Below are 17911 nucleotides of genomic sequence, written 5' to 3' on the forward strand. Positions count from 1 at the left end.
TAGGCCAACTTTCAATGATCCCACCTACAGAAAAAAATAATAGCAGATTGATTTTAATTGTTTATTAAAGATATGAAAATAAATCCTAACAATACTGAAATCTAGCTTGACTTAATGGAAGGGGAGGACCTTGTTTAAAAAAGTCTGAAATAGATGAAGGCAACTATCCTTTACATACTGTTGTACCTACCATCAACATGTACTATTCCATGCATGTTTACATCTAAAAGATAAATATGAATGTTTTTGTAGGTTTGTGAACTTTGAAGCTGGAAGCATCATATTTTCTCACAACATTCATTAGCTAGTATGCCCCTGTCACCTTCAAGAAAGCTATGGTTTGGTTGGGGGGCGGGGTGACGTAAAGCACGGCCAGTTAGGGTAAAGAAATTAAGTTGCCTTTTAAACTTGCTGGTATGCATTGCATACCAAGTTGCTTCCCTCTGTTTGGATCCCATTATAAGAATAAACGATGATACTGACAGATTATGACTCATGATCCATCAAGTTCATATGAAATGTGCTCCTATCCTGTATGTGCCAGATCTTTCTTCACTTCATTTTTTTCTTCCATTTATCACCAACATACTTCTATACCAATATTCAACTACACTTCTCTGTTCACTTTGACAGTATCCACCAGAATTTCACAACCTTCTCACCAAAGTCCTATTAGCATCTAAGTTATAACGCAGCACAGGCATATGCATGCAGCCCTCTGTTAGTTTGTAAGGGGGGTTGACATTACATGTGGATGAGAAAGCCAGGCCTGTTATGGCACATAACAGCTAGACTCTTTAGGAAGCAGTACTTAAGAGGTGGGCTAAATGATTCATTGAAAAAGTTCTAAAGTCTATAGAACTAGCTGTACTTCAAAAGAGGAACTTGATTTGCCTTTACTATTTTATACCCTTCTTCCAAACAAGATTTTAGGAAAAGGTCATTGTATTACTGGATTTATTTCATTATAACAAAGACACATCCAGGTTACTCCCTTTCATAAAGGGGGTGTAAAGATAGTTAAGTATAATTATCCCATTAATATGCCCTGTAATTCAGAAACAGTTACCTCATTTTGATAAGTAATTGTGTGTGATGAGTGGAAATGGATAAGGTAAGTGTGATTCAGAGAGAGAGAGACTGAGTGTGAGTGTAGGAGTCCAAAGCAGCATAGCTGTTCACAGTATATACCAATGGAGGTGTAATGACATGAAATGAGCAACATTATTAGAATGAATGTCTCTGTGTGTGCAAATGAGAGAAAACAAGATGATGGAGTGATACAGAAGTGCAAAAAGAACGTGATGTGATGAGCAAACACCAGTTTTAAAGATCACAGTGAAATCCCAATGTACATGCAGGGAAGCAGAGGAAATGTGCTAGGGGTTCCCGCAGCTTTTGTTACTATGTATATGCAACATGCTATTACTCCTACTAGTCATGGTGGAGCACATCACTGCACTCAATGGTGCTATGCCATCACAAAAGACTTAATCTTTCATGGCCTCATGACAGCGACATTGTAGACCAGTATATCCTGCTGATAGCGTCACATACAGGAATTGGTAAGCATATGCTGGCCTTAAAGGCAAAGTCAAGAGAGTCGTGGATTACCTATCACTGGGGAAACTAAGGTATGTGTAGCTTAACATATACTAGCAGGGACTACAGGGAACTTTCAGAAACCAATAGGGACACAGTTGGGAAGGAGGTGTATTGCATCATGTGGAGGAGCATATGTGGTTTCCATGTACCACAGAGGAAAGAGCCAGCACCATGAGGGATTCTGTGAGAAAGCCTACTTCCCTCAGGTGCTGGGGTTATAAATTGCATCTGCATTGAAATAAAAGCCCCATCTGGTGAGCTGGGAAGAAGGTATATGAAAAATAAAGGGTATCAGTCCATCAACTGCCGGGTGGCCTGTAATGTAGAGGGTATTATCTACAATGTGTCTGCAGGCCACACAGGCAGCTATACCATGACTCCCACATTCAGCACACACTTGACCTTTATCAACAGTTTGTGAGGGGTGACTTTTCTCAAGGGTATCTTATTGGCAACACCTTTAAATGCCCAGGAACTCTGGTTGATGACGCCAATCCAAAATTTATAGACTGTGACTGATAACTGAGGCAACCATGCCTCTCACAAACATGGATCACTGTGAAGTGTGTTTGGGCTGCTGAAGGCATATTTTTATCTGGTGGTGCTCTGCATAATGACCTGGAACTTGTACTACAATATTCTCTGTGTGCACTTTGACACCCGTGCACTGGCCCAGCAATCAAGGAGCCTCAATCCTCACCACTAACACCGGTGAGGGGGATCCATATAGGGAAAGGATAATAAATACACAGACAATAAAGTACAATTTCCCTTAAGAGCACACAGAGATCACAGTCAATCTGGGGCTGGTTTCTCCATTTCTCTCCAGGACCCCAATAAGACTCCCCACTGACACAGCTATAGGGTCCAGATCTCAGCATAGAGGGCAAGCTAAAACTTCCAACACCCTCTCTGTCCAACCAGTGCTTCATGTCCCTGCCCATGTAGCTGACACACACACACTGGGATAAGAATTTATACAACCACACAGGCACTCCTGGGGAAGGCTGCCACAGGTTCTCCAGCTGTGCCCCTTTTACTCAGACTATACAGTAGAAATCACTTCCACCACCCAGCTAATATTAATCAGCTACTTAAAGGCCCTTATTAAAGGGTATCCAATTATTACTGTGCAATATTATTATCCAAATGGTGTGTGACTGAGCAGCAAAGCTTATTTGGAGTGGCTTAGTACAGTATCACTATATACATGCAATGCACTCAAAGTTTAAATTATCTCTACACAAAACAGCCACAGCTGAAAGGTTTAAAATATTTAATAATAAATAATAATAAATAATAAAAACACAAGACAATACTTCTTAAGACACAGTGCTAGTCAAGAGTTCTGAGATCATAGAGAAATACTTAAAATAATAAAGTAGAAAAGTACTAACATCACAGAAAAACAAACTAGTCTAATCTTCCTATTTCCTATCTATATCTAAGAGAAAACACAGTTCTAAAATCCTACTTACATACAAAGCAAGACAGTGCTGGTGGTGATGGATGTTATCAAGACAAATGCTCTCATGCTTTCATTCTTTCTGTCCTTAAATTGATAACACAGTACCACTGATTCATTTCAGATTACATCATTTCTTTCTGGTTCCCAGGCTAACAGATTCTCATAGGTTAATAGCCCTTGATCTTGCAGATGGTCAGGAAGCCAGACCAATAAAAGAATTTATACATGCAAATTCTAGCAATTAACTCTGGTCTCAAGACAATAGCCAGAATTCCTTCGTCAAGACATATCGGCTCCAAGTTTTGCCATTAAAGAATTGACTTATTAGCTTTATTACAGCAGAGTGCACTGTTGTCACATTTTTGCAGTTCCACATTTAACACCATTTTTCCCATTTAAGAGAACAAGCCTGTGGCTTATATTAATATTTACAAATGACAGAATTATCTACAAAATTCTATCTGTCTAGGCTGTCAGCCTTCACTTATCTTCACACATCTCACCCACTGGAAAACTCAAGCTAGTTTTTTCAAGTGACCCTTGAGAAACGTTGTTTGAGAGGGTTAGGTCTATCTGAGTATATCTTATCCCATTCCCTGTCTTGACAGCCCATCTGCATTGACATTGCTAAACCCACTGCGGTGTGGCACCGACATGTCATATGCTTGCGATCCTAGACTCCATCGTATCAACTTAGTATTTTGCTGGCTGGCTTTGTTTAACCATGTTAGGGGATTGTGATCTGTCACTACAGTGAATTATCTTCCATACAGATAAGGCTGAAGTTTCTGCAGTGCCCACACTATGGCTGGACACGCCTTTTCTGTAGCTGCATAGCATTCCTCCATGGGTTGGAGCCTATGACTGAGATAAACCGCTAGGTGTTCTTCTCCCACTGAAGAAATCTGGCAAAGTACAACCCCCACCCCATGGTTCGAAGCATCTACCTGCACAACAAATTATTTGCTGTAATCTGGACTGGCTAACATATGGTGTCCTCCCAAAGCTTCTTTAAGCTTCTGGAATGCCTGCTCACATGCTGTGGTCCACACTACCTCATCTGGTTTGTTCTTCCTTGTCAGGTCTGTGAGGGGAACAACTATGGAACTATAACTGGGGACGAACTTTTTGTAGTTCCCTGCTGTTCCTAAAAATGCCCACACTAGCTTTTTGGTAACAGGTGCAGGCCATGCCTGAATGGCTTCTACTTTGGCAGGTTCTGGCCTGATCTTACCACTCCTCACCCTATGTCCCAGATAAGAGACTTCTGCCATACCCACCTGACATTTGCTCAGCTTAAAGGTCAACCCTGCCCTCTGCAGTCTGCCTAGCACCTCCATGACATGCTGAAGGTGTTCTCGTCAGGAATGGCTGTAGACAGCAATATCATCTAGGTAAGCAAGGGTAAACCCTCCTGCTCCTGCTAGGACATGATCTACCATCCTCTGGAAAGTTGCTGGGGCATTCTTCATCCTAAAGGGCATCTTTGTGAACTCATACAAGTCAAAAGGAGTCACAAAGGCTGACTTCTCTTTAGCACTGGGAGTTAAGGGCACCTGCCAGTAGCCCTTGGTAAGATCAATGGTTGTAAGATACATAGCCTCACCCAGCTGCTATAGGGCCTCATCTGTCCTAGGCATAGGGTAAGCATCTGACTCTGTGTGACTATTTAATTTCCTGTAGTACACACAGAACCTGGTGTTGCCATCCTTCTTTGGCACCAGCACCACTGGAGAGGCCCAGGGACTGTTGGGACTCGAATTACACCTAGTTCCAACATTTCCTGCATCTCCTCCCTCAGCGTCTGTTTGACTCTCTCAGGCACCCTATAGGGGGCCTGCTTAATAGGCCTTTGGGGTCCTGTATCTACGTGGTGCTGCACCAGGTGGTTGCACCCTGGTTTCCCAGTGAACATGTCCCCAAACTCCTGTAAAACTGCTTGGATTTCTCGAACCTGGGTAGGAGACAGATGCTGGGACCTTGCTACCCCTTCTACTGAAGTGTCAGTCTGAGCCTCACTGAGGAGATCAGTCACCAGATCTCCATCAGACTCCCCTTGCAATCCACTGCAAATGCTCAGTACAAGGGCCTCCCTATCATGGTAAGGTTTCATCATGTTAACATGGTACAATTTCTGCCCCTACCTCCTGCTTAGCAGTTCCACCATGTAGTTAACATCACTTACCTTTCTTACCACCTTGTAGGGTCCCTCCCAAGCTGCTTGCAGCTTATTGTGTCTGACAGGAATGAGAACAGTTACCTGCTGCCCTACAGCATACTCTCTAGCTTGAGAATTCCTGTCATACCAAACTTTTTCTGTTGTTGGGCTTCTGCCAGGTTCTCCTGAGCAAAGCCTGTGAGTTCCTGGAGCCTTGTCCTGAGGTTTAGGACATATGCCACAACTGACTCCTTGTGAGATTCACACTCACTTTCCCACTCATCTCAAATTAAATCTAGAGGTCCTCTCACCCTATATCCATACAGAAACTCAAAAGGTGAAAAGCGTGTGGATTCCTGGGGAACCTCTATGTAAGCAAACAACAGATGGAGCAGATATTTGTCCAACTCCCTTTTAAACTGGTCTGAAAATGCCCATAGCATGGACTTGATTGCAGAATTTAGCTGCTCAACAAGACCATTAGTCTGGGGATGGTAAGGGGTGGTCTTCAGGTGCTTAACCCCACAATGCTTCAACAGACAAGCTAGCAGGCCAGACATGAAATTAGCACCTCTGTTAGTATTTCTTTTGGGAAACCTACCCTGCTGAAAATCTCTAACAAAGCATTTGCCACCTTTTCTGCCTCAATGGAGGACAGAGCCACTACCTCAGGGTATCGGGTAGCATAATCCACTACCACTAAGATATACTTTTTCCCTGTGGAACTTGGGGTACTCAGAGGTCCCACAATATCCATAGCTATCCTTTGAAATGGCTCCTCAATCACATGCAAAGGTATCAAAGGAGCTCTCACCTTGTCTCCTGCCTTGGCTACCTTTTGGCACTGCTCACAGGTCCTGCAGTACCCTGTTACATCTCTGGAAATTTCAGGCCAATAGAAGTTCTGCATAATACATCTCTTTGTACATTTTATGCCCATATGACCTGCGAAGGGAATATCACAGGCTATGGCTAGAAGCGGCAGACTATCGGCTCTAGGGCTATGAACTGCTGTACCCTCTCACCTTCTAGCCCTCCCTCAGGGGTCCACTCTCTATACAGTAACCCTTTGTCCCAGTATAAAGATTCTCCCTTCCCTTGAGAATCAGGTGCCTCACTAGCTACCTGCCTCAGGTCTTGCAATGTAGAGTCTGAGAGTTGAGCCTGTCTCGACTCTCTCTTTGTAACCCTTTCCAGCTCCCCTTCCAAAGGAAATCTGGCATCCTCCGGCATTGGTAACCTCACTGTCAGCCTGGGTACTACTACTACTCACCTCTACCTTTGCAGTCACTCTGTCCAAGGGAACATCACTACCCACAAGCAGCTGTGGGTCACCTTCAGTCTCACTGCTACAGAGTAGCTCCCTCCCTGAAGTAACCACCTCACCAGTCCTGTTTGCAAGCATGCAGTCTGCCTGGGTCTCCCCCTGGCTACCAGATCCATATGCTTGTCTCCTAGCCTGACTGCGTGTAACTGCATAAGCTCATGGTACTGCCTCATCCAAATACTTCCCTATCAGGACATCTGCGGGATGGTAGTTTCATACCCTTGTTGTCTCAAGACAACCCACTATTGGCATTTTGTCTTTCTCATTTACTGACTCTCTCTCTCTCCTTTTGTTCCCCACCTTGCCTCTGTGGACATCTGTATGCCACATGGTCCCAGTGGCTGCATTCAAAACATTTAACCCTAGGTCCTGGATGTGTACCTGGACTAGTGGCTTCCCCTGCTAATGACAGATTCTATTGGGGCAGTCTGTGCTGCCCACCATGGGTTCCTTTAGACCCATGAGCAGTACTGCGGGTCCCTTTCCTGTGCAGGGATGCCCTGCTTGCTAGGTATAGGCCTCCCTTCTTCCCCAACTCATCTGAGGTAGCACATTGTCTATCAGCTAACCAGATCCTGATGTCCTCAGGCAAAGTGCTAAGGGCTTGTTCCCTCACCAAAAGGTCTGTCAGCCCTTCAAAAGTGGTGACATGACATCCACTCACCCACCTATGAAAATATTGCTCAGTTCAGCAACATATTCACACAAACTTTCATCTTCCTTGCGTCTACGCTCACAAAACTTTTTCCTTTATGTTTCAGGTGTTAGCTTAAAACATTCTAACAATTAATTTTTAACAGCAGTATAACCAAAATATTCACAATTGGCAAGTTTAGACAACACAGTTACAGCTTTAACAAAGGGGGTCAGGAACCATACCCAGAGCCTTTGGTCAACATCATACTGATACCCTCTCAAATATATGAATGAAACTATCAAAATTACCCCCCTCTTTAAACTGTGGATGAAAATTTCTGACCTTTTGTGCTTCTGAGGTGCAGTTACTCCCTTCCACATTACCTCCATGACTCTGACAAAGAGTCAGCATCTCCTTCTAATGCTGCCTCTGCTTTTCCTGAGCTTCCAGGCGTAGCATTTTCTCATTCTCTTCAGCCTGCAACCATCGCAGTTTCTCAATGTCCTCACTCTCTAGATGCCTCAAGTCTCTCAGCTGCTTCTAAATCCAAACACCTGGCCTCCTACTCAAGTCTCTTTAAGCTCCAGATGGATTTTTAAGTCATTTGCAGAAAGGTTCAGCTGTCCATTATCTGAGTGTGGTACGTCTCCCCTGCCAGTCTGATCATCCACCTGGTTGCTGTTTTCTGATGCAGCTGTGACCAAAGCTGCATTCATGTCTGCCTTAATCAGGTTTCCATGCACCAGTCCCCTAGCCTGGCACATCTTAACCAGCTGGCTCCTTGTCAGCTTCCAGTACTAGTCTGTTGACATGCTGCCTGCTCTACCTGACTAACTAAGCTAACAAAATAAATAAAACAATTGTGATCTGAACTCGAGTATTCACTGCATGGCTGATTTAGAGTACAAAACACCTTCAGTGATCACTGTACACAAGCTACAGAAATTCGCTTTACCCACACCACTACAAGCCAATTAGTGCTTGCCAACCAATTAATATGTAGTGTGGATATCCCACCACTGTCAAACAATTAATATGTGACGCCCATGCACTGACCCAGCAATCAAGGAGCCTCAATCCTCACCACTAACACCGGTGAGGGGTGTCCATATAGGGAAAGAATAATAAATACACACACAGTAAAGTACAATTTCCCTTAAGAGCACATAGAGATCACAGCCAGTCTGGTGCTGGTTTCTCCCTTTCTCTCCAGGTTCCCAATAAGACTTCTCACTGGCACAGCTACAGGGTCCAGATCTCAGCCTAGTGGGCAAGCTAAAACCTCCAGCACCCTCTCTGTCCAACCAGTGCTTCATGTCCCTGCCCAAACAGCTGACACACACACACACACTCTGAGATAAGAGTTTATACAACCACAGAGACACTCCTGGGGAAGTCTGCCACAGGTTCTCCAGCTGTGCCCATTTACCTAGACTACATGTTACAAATCACTGCCACCACACAGCTAATATTTATCAGCTACTTAAAGGCTCTTATTAAAGGTGTCCAATTATTACTGTGCAATATTATTATCCAAATGCTAAGTGTGACTGACCAGCAAAGCTTATTTGGACTCACTTGGTACAGTATCACTATACACATGCAATGTACTCAGAGTTTAAATTATCTCTACACAAAACAGCCACAGTTGAAAGGTCTAAAAATATTTAGTAATAAATAAAAACACAAGACAATACGTCTTACTACACAGTGCTAGTCAAGAGTTCAGAGATCACAGAGAAATACTTAAAATAATACAGTAGAAAAGTTCTGACATCACAGAAAAACAAACTAGTCTAATCTTCCTGTTTCCTATCTATATCTAAGAGAAAACACAGTTCTAAAATCCTTACAGTGCTGGTGGTGATGGATGTTATCAAGACAAATGCTCTCATGCTTTCATTCTTTCTGTCCTTAAATTGATAACACAGTACACCACTGATTCATTTCACATTACATCATTTCTTTTTGATTCCCAGGCTAACAGATTCTCAGAGGTTAATAGCTCTTGATCTTGCAGATGGTCAGGAAGCCAGAACAATAAAAGAATGTATACATGCAAATTCTAGCAATTAACTCTGGTGTCAAGACAATAGCCAGAATTCCTTTGTCCTGACATATCGGCTCCAAGTTTTGCCATTAAAGAATTGACTTAATAGCTGTGTTACAGCAGAGTGCACCATCATATTTTTGCAGTTTCACATTTAACACCATTTTTTCCCATTTAAGAGAACAAGCCTGTGGCTTATATTAATATTTACAAATGATAGAATTATCTACAAAATTCTATCTGGCTAGGCTGATAGACTTCACCTATCTTTACATGCACAATATTACACAACATGATAATGAGGAAGCAGTCTCAGCAGGGAGACCATATGTGGGAGAAACACTTCTCAAAGCAGCAGAAAGCTGTTCATACTGTCCTGTATTCCCATTTCTACTATCAACTGATCAAAACAGATTTAAAATGTGCAATAAGCTCTTTAAATAAATAGCTAATTTTATTCTCATGCCATTATCAAGCACTGGTGAATGTGCTGAGGTGTACTGACGCATGTACATCTGCAATCTTCAAAATGTTCCTCATTGCATTACACAGCTGCCACTGGCTATGACATTTCCTCATCACAGACTCTGCTCTGACCATGAGTGGCTTTCTTAATTAGTTGCTGCTTTCTATACTTTCACTATGTTAATTCTTAATGAGCACAGACCTACATCGCACACAGAAGGTACTTCTGACATACTGTGGTCACAGTGAGCAGCTTTATGAATCCCAGGGATGATTTTCATGTTTTCAAAAAATGTGAAATGTGTATTGTTAAACAGAATTTACCAAAATTAGTTTAGTATTACCAAGAAATGTTGCACAGCTTGAATTTATAATTAGATATTCATATACGATATAGCCTAATTATCTCTGTTCAAGTCAAACAAACTGGACATTGGTCTTCCAACTGGTTTATTTATGGTCTGAGACATTTAATACAGTCCCATAAAACATAACTACTATAAACCTGCAGAAGTCAAAAGTTCACACAATAATAAACTCAAGAATAAAGCTGTGCCTAATGACAGTGATTGCTAGAGAAGTATATTCCACTTGGTAGGTTGGGAGAGTACAGTTGTGTAAGTTTAACCTACAATAACAGTAGATGTTCGAAAGATCACTGCTGCACTATCCTTAGATATATGGGTTATAGCTTTCCAAAGCTTCAGGGTACCTGCCACACTCCCAGACTATCAGGGAGGTTGAGCTGAGTTGAATAAAAGACAAGTTTGGGTGCAAAGCCCTTCAGAGCTTTCCTGATGGTAGAGAGAGGGAGGCTGAGACCTAAAAGGACAATATTAGGAACAATAAAAAAAAATAAATGTATATACCGTTGAATAAAAAAGCATACCAAAAAGAAAATGGATGGAAGGAAAAAGTGGATGGATGGAAGGAAGCAGTGATCATTTGAACATCTACTGTTATGGTAAGTTTGGACCTACAGAAGGAATCAAGCTTGTAGCACTTTGTAAAAGTATGTACAGAGGACCAAGTAGCAGCTTCTGGAAAACTTCTGGAATCAAACCCCTTGCAAAAATGCATAGACCGATGAAGCTAAGACCCTGGTAGACTGGACCTTGACCTTACCTGGAAGGGATTTGTTATAGAGTATAACAAAAGGTAATAGCCTTCGACAATCATTTGGAAATAGTCTGTCTTGACATGGAGTGTTTCTTCTTCTTCTTACCTTCACAAGAAATGAATAAAATGACAGCAGCAGGGATCCTTGCGAAACACTGTTTATTCTTTAAGTGCGATAGTTCCAATACACTTTTCGTTGAGACCAAACCCAACTTCCTCAGAAGATAAAACATTAAAACAAAGAACCATGGGCTATAAAATTTCACAGAGTTACCATAAGGTTCATGAAGAACAAATTCCCGTTTCAACTAGAAAATAATAAAATCCTGTTTAAAATGAAAACCATAAAATTTTCATGTACATTGAGTGTCAAAAAACTGGTTAGCACAGCAGTCACTATCAATATCAATTGCCAACCCCTAAACAGAACTATAAAACAACACACCATGGTTTTTGTGAAATTTTATAGGTGTTGGACGTGTTTAAATAATTTTTAATAAGTTTACACATTTTGTACTAATTGTACATCTTCATACATTTTTATACACTTTTATATACTTTTTTACTCTGGGTACTGCTTCAACAATGTTTGCTTTAATAATGTTTGCTTTACCAATGTTTGTTTAAGATGGGCTTGTGCATCAGGAAAACTGAGCCCTTCCCTAATTAATTAATCAGGAACTTTGATGGGTGTGGTTAACAACTGATATATTAGCTACACAGCCCATGGTTCTTTGTTTTAATGTTTTATCTTCTGAGGAAGCTGGGTTTGGTCTCAACGAAAAGTGTATTGGAACTATCGCACTTAAAGAATAAACAGTGTTTCGCAAGGATCCCTGCTGCTGTCGTTTTATGAACAGTTTGCTTCTTTTTTGGTTCTTCACAAGAAATGAACAACTGATCTAAAGATCTGAAAGATTTAGTTCTGCAAGATACTACCCGAGTTGTCTGTGGACATCCTATGTATGGAGTATCCTTTCTCCCTCATTTTTAGGTTCAGGAAACAAAACAGGGAAATTGATAGTTTGGCTTAAAATAAACTTGGATACCACTTTAGGCATAAAAAAGATTAGTTCTCAATGAAATCCTGTCCCTACGGAAAATGAAACAGGATTGTCTCACAATAACAGCTTGCAACTCAGATACCCTTCTTGCAGAAGTCAGAGCAATCTGTAAAACTATATTCAATGTTAAGAACCTCAAGTCAACCAGATTCGCTGGTTCAAATGGAGCAAGTGTTAGCTTTTCTAACACAAAACTAAGATCCCAAAAAGGGGCCACTAGTTTTTGGAGGTGTCTTATGCAAAAAGGAAAGGCCATAAGATAGTAACTTATGTAAATAATGTAAAACCAGAGAACAACTAGCCCTGAATGGGTGTTGGTTATGTTGGTGGCACCAACTAGAAAACCTTTTCCATTTGTTAATATATGACTTTGTAGTAGCAGGCTTCATTGCCTCCATTAGTACTGGCTGTATATCCTCAGAAAACAGGTGCATAAAAAAAAGGAATTAAGACCCTATCATCCAGCCAGTCATTTGAAGATGATTGATGTTGAGGTGTATCATACACTCCTGTTCTTGCGTGAGTAGATCCTGTCTAAGAGGATCTTGTCATAATTGCCCCTGGCAATCTCAAAAAGGAAGGAGAACCACAGTTGCTTAGGTCAGAAGGGAGTCACCACAATGATCTTTGGGTATGCCTTCTGAATCTCCAGAAATGCCCTGAATATTAGTGGAAAGGGTGCAAAGGCATACAGGAACATTCCTGTCCAAATAAAAAAAAAGGCATCTGTCTTCCAGGCCTACTTGTATGGAGTCCTGGAACAGAATTTTGCTAGTTGTTTGTAAAGAGCAGAGGCAAAGAGGTCTGCTTGATGAACTACCCACACATAGATCAAATCTTTGGAAGTCCCTCTGATCTACTTTTCATTCATGAGTGTCTGCCCTGGTCCTGCTAAGGTGGTCTGCCACACAGTTTTGCTCTGACTGAATTTAAGATGCCTGCAGAGTGAGACTGTGTTGTGAAGCAGTATTCGATAATAACATGGCTAGTCTGCAAATGAGGTTTTTCCCCTTGCTTGTTGATATAGCATGACTGGCATTGTCTGTAACCACCTGAAGAGGTCCCGGGGACCAAAGATGGTTCAGAGAATTGTCACCTTGATCAGGGCAAGCATCTCCTTGATATTTATGTGACTGCATCTGCCTTGGTGTCCCACACCCCCTGCACTTTTACCCCTCCTGAAACTGGCCCCTAAGCAAAGTCTGAAGCATCTGTAATGACTGACTGCTTTGGGGCAGGGAGGGAGAAGAGGAAACCTGGCTTTAAGGATATCTGTTGTCATCACCAAAAGATTTCTCTTCTGACAAACCCCAGCTCTGGGATTTGAAGAGAGAAAGGGTGTTGATGCTGGGACCAAACAAATTTCAGATACTGCTGTACCCTTCTCATATGGAGTCTTGTCAGTGGTTATCATGAGAATCACAGATGTCATGAGACCCAAAGTCCTGAAATGCTCACTTACAGTGACTGAAGTCTGAGTGGAAGACCTTAGAAACAGATTTAAATAAAGATCTCCTGTTTTTCTTGTGGAAGAAAAGCTCTTTGAACTGAGGTGTCTACTTGATACCACAGGAACACAATACTGTGTGAGGGAGCAAAGGAAAGACTTTTGAATGTTCTCTTGGAATCTCAGCTTGTGTAAGAGATCACTCATCCAAGAGAGAGAGTGTTCTGACACTTTGAAAAACACTCTGCAAAGATAAGCAAGTCATCTAAATATGGAAAAATGATGATACCCTGAAGCTTGCAATGAGCTATAACTAGAGCTAGAAACGTTATGAACACTTTTGGTGCAGTGGATAATCCAAAGGGTAAGGTACAGAACTGATAATATGATCCAGACACACAAAACATTAAGAAACCGCTGAAGTCTGGCTGAATAGGGATGTGATTGATAAGCATCACAACTTGAAAGACAAACAAGAGGTAACAATTTGTGAAGTGACATCATTTTGAATTTGGACACTATCACAAACAGGTTTAAGAAAGAAAGCCCATGGACTGGTCTCCAAGCATTTTTTGTTTGGCACTAAAAACCCTTCACTACCAGGGAGGGAGGAACTGATTTATCACTCCTTGAGAAAACATGTGAAGAACAACAGGTGGAAACAAGATTTTGATCTGGGGGATGAGGAATGACCCCCTAGAAAGGAGGAACTATTTCATCCCACTGCCATCTGTAACCTTGATGAATGATTTTCAAACTAATTTGACTGAAACAATCTGTTGCCAAAGAGAAAAATGGAGATGCAGACTTTCTGGAAGAAGAAAAATGTGGCCAGGGTAGAAGTGGGTCACAAAGTCCCTTCAACAGTCATTCAAACTTGTTGGGCTGTCATTGGTTTAGTGAGGTTTGAGACTTCTTTCTGGAAGCTCCCTCCCATTTATTCTTAAACTTCTGTTTACCTGAATTCTGTTGAGATTGTTTATAAATACAATTTCTACAAATAAACTATGTTTTCAGTTAGTTTACACTATTTTTAAATTGACAGAAAAAGAGTGTTTTGTTTAAAAATATGTTACAGTCTTGAGATAGTCCATTAAAACACAACCCTGCTAGCTTTAAAATATATTTTTGAAGAGAAAAGTAATAAAACATTAATAAAAGTATGGAAATGGAATTTCCCCCAAAGGGAAATTATCTGCCCAGCAAAGGAAAACACAAGCCAACCATCGATCCTTGAAAGTCATATACTCTCTGACTACAGTAAAGTTGTTAAGGGCTTCATACCCAAAATTGCCTTTTACTCAGCTCAGTTTGAGTTGCTTGACAGTTTGGGTACATGGAATATGCCCTGAAGCTTTGGAAGGTGGCCGTCTGTTATATTCTTGACATGATACAACTAATATTGCTAAGGCTATTGCGGCAGTGATCAATATGACAAACAAAGCACAAACCTACAGACCATGATCTATCATACAGTATTGCAATAATAAACTAAAGATAACCAGCACAGGCAAAAAAATTTAAAATGTACATGCAGATAAATATAAAGGAAAAGTACAAAATAAGCAATTACTTGATGACCAAAAAAAAAAGTTTTATAGAGAATTAAGAAAAAAAAGTAAAAGGAATAGAACCACCACCAAAAAAAGAAGAAACAGATACATTTTGGATAAATATCTATGAAGAACCTGTAGAACATAGCAAAGATGCTAAACGGAGAGAAGAAGTAAAAGAAAGAATAAAAAGTTAAAATATGCAGGATTATGAAATGGGATAAAGCAACGGCCAGAGAAACTGAAACAAAATTAAGAAAAGCTCCTAACTGGAAAACCCCAGACCCACATGCAGTACCCAACTTCTGGCTAAAAGTATTAAACTCTTTACACTAAGATTTAACCCTGAGTAAGAACTATTTACATCTGCATCCCGAACAGACACCAATCCAGTTAACAAGAGGAAAAATTATACTCTTCCATAAGAGTAAACTTGCAAGCTATCCTAAAAACTACAGACCAATAACTTACCTTCCCATCATGTATAAACTATATGCTGGAATTGGTGCTGACAGAGTTTATAGTGATTTAGAAGAAAACTCAAATCATGCCAATAGAAAGTACAGTTGTGTAAAATTTTACCATAACAGTAGATGTCCTTTCCTTCCTTCACTGTTGCAGTATTCGTAACTTCTGGGATTCCCTGTCTAGGGCTGCCCAACGTCCAGCCACTACACAAAAGCCTTGGGGCATAAAGGTGATTTCCGGATGTACCATCCTCAAAACTGATAGCCCCAAGTAGGAACACCAGTTCAAGGAAAACCAAGAGGTAACCAGTACATCCAGAAGAGAAATGGACCAGAGAGAGGAGGGAGGGAGTGAATACTGCAAAAGTGAAGAGAAGGACATCTAATGTTATGTTATGATTTTACACAGCTGTACTATGTCCTCCCATTCACTGTTGCAGTATTCTTAACATCTGGGAGAGTGCCAGACTCAAGAAGAAACTTGGGAGGAGGAAGGATCAGCAGAGTTCACTAGGACACCATGAAGGATGACCCTAGCAAAACTAGCTCTAGGTCTGGAGATTCCATCCAACTTGTAGTGTTTGGTAAAAGTATGCACAGAAGTCCAGGTAGCTGCCTTAAGAATAGAGTTAGTATCCAACCCCTTGAAAAAAGTACCAGAAGAAGTTACAACTCTAGTAGAATAAGCCTTTACAGAAGAAGGAATGTTATTATCATGAAAAGAACAACAAAAAGAAATAGCTTCAGAAATCCAAGAACTAGTTTTCTTGGCTACAGCTAATCCTTGGGACCCTAGGATGAAAGGAAACAAAGAACTGATCAGAAGTTCTAATAGACTTAGTCTTATCCATATAAAATCTGAGTTGTCTATACTCATCCAAAGTATGCAGCACCCTCTCACTGGCAGATTGCAGAGAAGAGAAAAAGTAGGCAAATGAATAAACTGATTAAATGACAACTCATTAACTATCTTGGGCATAAAAGAAGGATTAGTATGCAACAAAACTCTGTCCTTATGAAACACCAGAAAAGGAGGACAAGCCATAAGGGCTTGAAATTCAGACACCAATGTGACAGTACTAAGGGCCAACAAAAGAACAGTCTTCCAAAATCAATGTTGCAAGGAAACCTGAAGCAGCCAGCTCAAAAGGAGCCAGAGTCAACTTCCCAAAACAAAAGTAAAATCCCAGGGAGGAGGAACAGGCTTCCTGGGAGGCCTAATATAAAGGGTGCCTTTAATGAATTGTTTAGCTTAAAATCTAGAAGGTAAAGGAGGAGATAAAGGCAGAAAAAGCAGAGATCACTGATAATTAGGCCTTATCAGAAGAATAGGCCAAACCAGCACTGAGCAACTCACACAAATAAGAAAGAACCAAAGGAACATCCATAGAAAGTGGATCCAGGTTATGACAGAGACACCTACTATTGGGTTTCCTGGCCTCCTGCAGGACCCTACACATGTCCTCAGAAAAAAGGTGTCTATGTGGAATCAAAATCCTATCACCCACAGCATCAGTTGAAGAGTGGACAGGTGGGGATAGATAAGAGATCCCTTGTTTTGTCTGAGTAGGCCTACCCTGTGAGGTAGCTTGTGATGATTGCCCTCGGCTAAATGCAGAAGAAGAGGGAAAAATACTGTCTTGGCTAAAAGGGAGTCACCAACAAGACTTTGGGAACATACTGCTTAATTTCGAACAGGACTTTTGTAATGAGGGGAAGGGGAGGGAATGCATAGAGAAACATCCCCTTCCAAGAAAAAGAGAGGATGTCCACCTTCCACTCCTGAGGATCTGGGACTTTACCATAAAGCAGAGGAAGATGCCTGCTCAGAGGTGGGACAAATAGGTGTACTTGAGGAGTGCCCCACTGGTGGACAATGTCCCGAAACACATCCATGTGAAGCACCCATTCATGGGATTGAGTTAAGAACCTGCTCAGAGTATCTGCCACAATGTTTTAACCTGAGAGAATGTAAACTGCCTGAAAAGTCATTTGATACTGGACAGCAAGATTCCTTACCATGAGTACCAACTGGCAAATAAGATGAGATCTTGCTCCCCACGTTTGCTTATACACCACATCACTGTGGTATTGTCTGTGAATACCTTGACAGGTCTTGGGGAGAAAAGAGGATGAAAAGCCTGAAAAGCCAACAGAAGGGCTCTCATCTCTTTGACAATGATGTGCTCTTTCAGTTGAGGTGGTGATCACACCCCCTGCACCTTTAGGGAGTGAAAAGCTGCACCCCATTCCACACCTGAAGCATCTCTGAACAGTTCCTGACAGGGAAGAGGGGGATGAAAAGGGAGCCCTGGGTTTACAGACAACTGATGGATCCACCAGTGAAGTTCCTTCTTGAGACAAGGTAGAAGAGGAACTACAAAGTCTAGAGAATGGGCACGTTGAAGCCAAACTGACTTCAGGAACCACTGAAACTTTCTCATGTGGATTCTGGCCCAAGTCAGCATAGGGATGGTGGATGTCATGAAACCCAGAGCTCTCAGAAACTCCTTAGCTGTAATGGAGGCCAGTGGAAGAAGATTTTGAAATG

The 17911-nt window shown here is 41.4% G+C and overlaps 1 protein-coding gene across 3 annotated transcripts in view; it reads right to left on the reverse strand.

Moving 5' to 3' along the window:
• The window catches only part of RAPGEF5 (Rap guanine nucleotide exchange factor 5), a 1983710-nt gene that overhangs the window by 284056 nt on the left and 1681743 nt on the right, over positions 1-17911 (reverse strand). The window lies entirely within an intron of this gene.

This window comes from Protopterus annectens, chromosome 3.part0, assembly GCF_019279795.1.
Source record: "Protopterus annectens isolate FY-2018-M chromosome 3.part0, PAN1.0, whole genome shotgun sequence".
NCBI classification, from domain to species: domain Eukaryota; kingdom Metazoa; phylum Chordata; order Ceratodontiformes; family Protopteridae; genus Protopterus; species Protopterus annectens.